We start from the raw sequence: 5,797 nt of genomic DNA, 5'->3' as shown, positions 1-5,797 counted from the left end.
CTCAAGGCTAGCAGCTACTCTGCCACTTGAGCCACAGCGCCGCTTCTGGCCGTTTTCTGTATATGTGGTGCTGGGGAATCGAACCTAGGGCCTCGTGTATCCGAGGCAGGCACTCTTGCCACTAGGCTATATCCCCAGCCCCGCCATTTGAAAATATATGAGCTGAATGATTTATAGTTCAGAAAATTCACATGTATTTACAACCCTTTTTAAGCACTTAAGTCTACAGTGTCCCTGGTTCTGATTACATCTGATCAAATATTAAGTATGGAAAAAACAAAATACACTTGTTTAGCAATAAGGTGGCTGAAAACAGAGATGGCAGGAAGAATGCAAATAACACTGAAGTAAAATGAGCAGCTCTAATCTTGACTTTTTTTTTTTGAGTTCTGATCTTGACTTTTACTCTTATTAGCTATAAGTCACCAGTGAATTCTTTCTTAGGTTTTTCAATTGGAAAAGAAGTCAGCAATTTCTAGCTTCTGGAAGGGCATTGATACAGAAGTTTATGCGAGATACAGAACTTTTTCTAACAAAATACACAAAAGTATAAATACACAAAAAATACACACATGATGTGTTCAATTTCAGTACTTTTTAGACTAAAGAAAATTTGTTTTAAAATTACATCAGAGGCTGGGAATATGGCCTAGTGGTAAAGTGCTCGTCTCCTAGACATGAAACCCTGGGTTCGATTCCTTAGCACCACATATATAGAAAAAACCAGAAGTGGCGCTATGGCTCAAGTCGTCCAGTGCTAGCCTTGAGCAAAAAGAAGCCAGAGACAGTGCTCTGGCCCTGAGTTCAAGCCCCAGGAATGGCAACAAAAACAAACAAAAAATAAAAAATAATATTACATCAGATATGGTTATAATCCTCATGTCAACATTTCCTTTCCATGTTTACCATTCCTCGTCTCCTGCTTTTATCTAGATCTGAATACAACAATATAAACACAATGCAGCCTTCTTAGCATGTGATTCACATTGACAGTGAAAGAAATAGGAAAGGAAACTGAAGAGAATAAGAGAGACTATATCTTAAAATAACTTCTACTGAGATCCCCATGATAAACTATACAACACTGACATAGTTGTAGCCCTTTGAAGTTAAATTTCATCACCTATAAAATGAGAAAACCAGATCAGCCATTTTCAACCCTTTAGTGGACTACTATCTGAAAATCTTCAGTGCTGGGAACTTCCTGACAGATCGTACTTCATGATAGCAGACAATAGAAGACAGTGATGCATCTTAGTCCAATAGTTCTTAAGATTTTTCTCCTAAACTTCAAAAATCATGAAAATTTCAACATTGGAATATCAGAGATTTGTGTATTCAAGAAAGCCCAGCAAAGCCTCTTTATCTGGAACTACTTATGGAACATCTTTAGAGAAATGTCCACTTTGATACTGGAATGCAACTGAGGAACCATGAGAAAAGATCATATTGAAGATTACAGTGGTCTGCTATCTCTTAAAGGGCCAGAGGGGCCTAGTTTCTGCAGAGGATCCCATAAACAAATATTCTCTGTGTTATCACAAACTCAAAACTGAGTGCAACCACAGAAGTGTAAGACAATGCACTATGGCACTATAAATAGAAAGGAGGGTTTCTTCTGCTACTTGTGAAACTTTGCAGGCTCTGGGTTCAGCCCATAGCATAGCTTGGTGTCATTAATCAAAGAGAGAGAGAGAGCGAGGGTGGGGGAGGGAGAGAGAGAGAGACAGGGACAGAGAGAGACAAAGACAGAGAGAGACAGAGAGACAGACAGAGAGACACAGAGAGAGAGCGTGAGAGAGAAAGAGAGAGAGCATGCTGCCCCCTGGAAAATGGAAATGTTCAGTGTGCACAGGGTAGCTTGCATATTTCACTCTGACACCTCAGTACCATGTTTTCCAACATGGTAGTGGTTAGGTAATGCTAAAAATTTATTTTTTATTTGCATTTCTTATTATCCTTTTGGCTTTATTTTGTTTTCTATTTACTCTTTTTGTCTTCCCTCCCTCCCTCCCTCCCTCCCTCCCTCCCTCCCTCCCTCCCTCCCTCCCTCCCTCCCTCCCTCCCTCCCTTCCTCCCTCTCTCCCTCTCTCTCTTTCTTTCTTTCTTTTTCTTTCTTTCTTTCTTTCTTTCTTTCTTCTTTCTTTCTTTCTTTCTTTCTTTCTTCCTTTTTTCTTTCTTCTCTCTCTCTCTCTCTCTCTCTCTCTCTCTCTCTCTCTCTCTCTCCTTTCATTCTTTTTTCCTCTATGGTATTCTTTCTTTTTTTCTTTTTCTTGATAGTAAAGGAGGATTGGTTATTCTCAGAACAGAGAATCAGAATTGATGCACAAATCAGTAACGTTCTGGTTGGAGTGGCTGTCGCATGAATTTTTTGAGTCCTCTGAAGAAAACAGGAAGAAACTGAAACGGTAGGCTCTAATTTTTAATGCACAATTAGCTTTCATCTGTGGCTTTGACCTTTGATATTTAGAATTACAGTCTTTTTTTTCTTTTTTGTAAATGTTTTATTGTTATTATAAAGGTAATGTACAGAGGGGTTACAGTTACATACATAAGGTAGTGAGTACATTTTTTGTCAAACTTGTTACTCCCTCCCTCATTTTTCTCCTCCTTTCCTTCCCCACTCCAAGTTGTACAGTTAATTTCTAACATATTGTCTTGTGAACATCGTAGTTACATTGGTTCACCCTTTGTCTTTTATCTCTCCATTTTAATGTTCCCCTTCCCTTCTCTAATTTAGATAAACACATATACAATACACAGGGTACCAAAATCAAATACAGTGACGACAGTGGATAAACCATGGGAAAGAACAGCAAAAGAAAAAGGAAATACTTTCACATAGTACCTGAAAAATAACAACACTAATGAAAAATCCGGATGATCTGTGAGACCTAAGGGTACTTATGGACATAATGATTTTTTACAATCCTCACACCACATTTATTTGGCATTTGCACAAGCAAAAATATTTCTATGGTTGACACTCTCAGGTGGAAAAGGGAAATAAGTTTAAACTTAGGAAAATATAAGCTTTATATTGGAGAGTTTTTTTCATAGTGTGCATAGCTCCTTTGGTGTTGGAGAAAATAGCTCTCAAAGCATAGGTTATTTAACCTATTCTTTTGTATGATTGTTCAAGGTTGCCTCTACTCTTTGTCATAACACTTTATGAATGATAGTTTCTTTTATCTGCTGAATGATGAAAATGTTTAACTGTGTGTGCTTTTCAAAGCAAACAATGATTTTTTAAATGAGAGCTGTAGTGTCTCAGGACATTTACCAACATAAATTCAGTCTCTTATCAGCCTGTATAAGTTACATGTTTTCAGTGTAAAAATTGATCTGTTTCAATTAATGGTAGCTGTAGAGATTCTGCTTTGAAAGACAAGACTGGGAGAAAAACATGCTTATAATGACATAGAGGAAATAAATAAGACAACAGTCACAGTTGCTCTGCTTTTCAAAGATAAGCTGAGTTTATCAAAGTAAGTAATCAGCATATTTAAAAGCCAGCAATGGATAAAATGACTTTGGATTAAATTTACATTTTTAGATACTCATAATTGGTTTAGTTTGTTTTTGAAAAAAATGTAAGTGAAATGGTTTTGTGGTTTGTTGTGGTGTTGCTTGTTTGGATTCAAAGAGGAAATATTTAGAAATCTCTGTTCTTAACTTTAATACAAATATGGGACAATCACTGGCATGCAACTGACAACAGCTACATTTAGGGATTACAGGAAAGGAAAAGATAGATTTCTACTTGAGAAAAGGGCAAGATAAAGGAGGCGATATAATTTGACTGAGGATTAAATCTCAAATTTTCTGTTCCATTGCAATGAACAGTGAATTCATGGATTTTCTTTTATATTGATTTAATCATTCTAGATTTAAATTTTTCATAATTTTATTGTATAAGCTTTTACTATACTATTTTATTATACTGTCTAAGAGAGTTTGGATCGTTCAACAAGCAAGTATTTCTTTCATCTAGCTTATCTCAGGTATGGAGGCAATGGTATCAGTCTTACAGGTGGGAGTCAAGTTCTTTAGCTGAGAGAGTTTCTACCAGCCACATTGGCAGATATTTGAATCATATAAAAGCTATTCTCGCTGAGAATTTGTCCAAGAGGGAGTATATTTTAATTTCAGAATTTTTTCTATGCATTTGTGAACACATGCATTGAACTGGCCTATGTTTGTAGTAATATTATTTTCTGGAAAAAATGCAGCTAGTGTTCTATATTTCTAGGGGCTGTTATAAAAATCATATTGAATATTATAAAGGCAAATAAAAACAAAGTTGGACATTGGACTGCTCTGAATACCTCTCTGAATTTCATCCGAGAGTCATTAGGAATGAATACATTTATTATCTCCTTTTGTAGTAGGAAACTAAAGTGGAAGTAAGTCTGCTTTCATCTTATAGACACTTTTTAGCATTGATCAAATAGAATTACTTGGGAATTTAACTCCTTTTTCTGATCCTTACCCAGTTCTAGGAGACTGAGCAATTAATTGTCCCATTTTTCTTGCACACATCCCTGCTAAAAAGAATAATAATAGAAGGGGAACAGGTTATAGTCTTGTCATTCAAGGGTGCACAGGCAAATAACTGAGACAATTTTATGTTTGAGAAGTGAAATAGATTGACATTTTTCTTTTTACCATGGACAAAAATGCAGCTCAGTGGGTGATAGTGATTGGACCAAGTACTTCTGTGAGTCTTTGGCAAAGACAAGTCTAGAATGTAGTTTTCTTCATGCCTTGTCCAGTGCTCATTTAGTGCTCCTTATCAAAGCTTGTGGATTATTCATTGCAAAATGTTAAAAGATGTCATTTAAAAATCACTAGAGAACCTCTCAATACCAGGGCTTCTCCAAAGGGTTCCAAGATTATAGCAAACCTCAGTTTGCTGGGCTTTACAACTGTTTCACTGAAGTAGAGGAGAATTTTCTTCTTACCGTGACCCATGTAAAAGAATCCTCAAATGTAAATTGATATTAAGTGCTCTAATACAACAATAACACAATCCTGGTGTGTACTGTATTTGGTGCCAGAGAAACAATTGGGCCAATACAGAGGACAAAGAAGAGTCTTTCTGAAATCCTGAGGTACAGGAAATTCCAAGTTTGAGAAAAAACTGAAAGTTTTAGGGTATCATCCTGGCATATGCATCTGATCAGTTAATGAAGAAGGGAAGTGGAACATCAAAATGGTGAGACAAAGGACAAAAGACGAACAAATGTGACAATGACACTTACAATACAATAGGTTGTAAACTAACTGTACAACTGGGGGGGGGATTGAAGAGGAGGCAAGGTGGGTGAACAATGAGCAAGGAGGTAACAAGTTTGACAAGAAATGTACTCACTACTTTACATATGTAACAGTAACCCCTTTGTACATCACCTTGACTATTTAAAAAAAATAGTGTGAGTACCTAGAGTAATTGATGCTATTTGTGTGTTATATACCTAGTGGTTTGATTATTACCAGTGTGCTAATATGTGTTATATACCTAGGTGCATTCTGAGAGCAAAATGGATTTTCTTGGTATAGTCTTTGGAAGACAACCAAAAGAGGAAAATGTACTTCAGGGTCACTGTTTTTATTTTCAGCAACAGCTGCTTTCACATCTGCCAGAAATCAAGCTGCCGAGTTCCTGAAAAATAGAAGTGCCAAATATTAAGTAAAATCAAGCTTATACTGCCTCTGGAAACTTGAGTATGGGTGAGGAACTTCAATTATCTTTAATTATCCAATGAGGAAACAAGTTTAATTTAATGCCATGATA

The sequence above is a fragment of the Perognathus longimembris genome, chromosome 28, assembly GCF_023159225.1.
Source record: "Perognathus longimembris pacificus isolate PPM17 chromosome 28, ASM2315922v1, whole genome shotgun sequence".
NCBI lineage: Eukaryota > Metazoa > Chordata > Mammalia > Rodentia > Heteromyidae > Perognathus > Perognathus longimembris.
Note: the sequence above shows the minus strand (reverse complement) of the source record.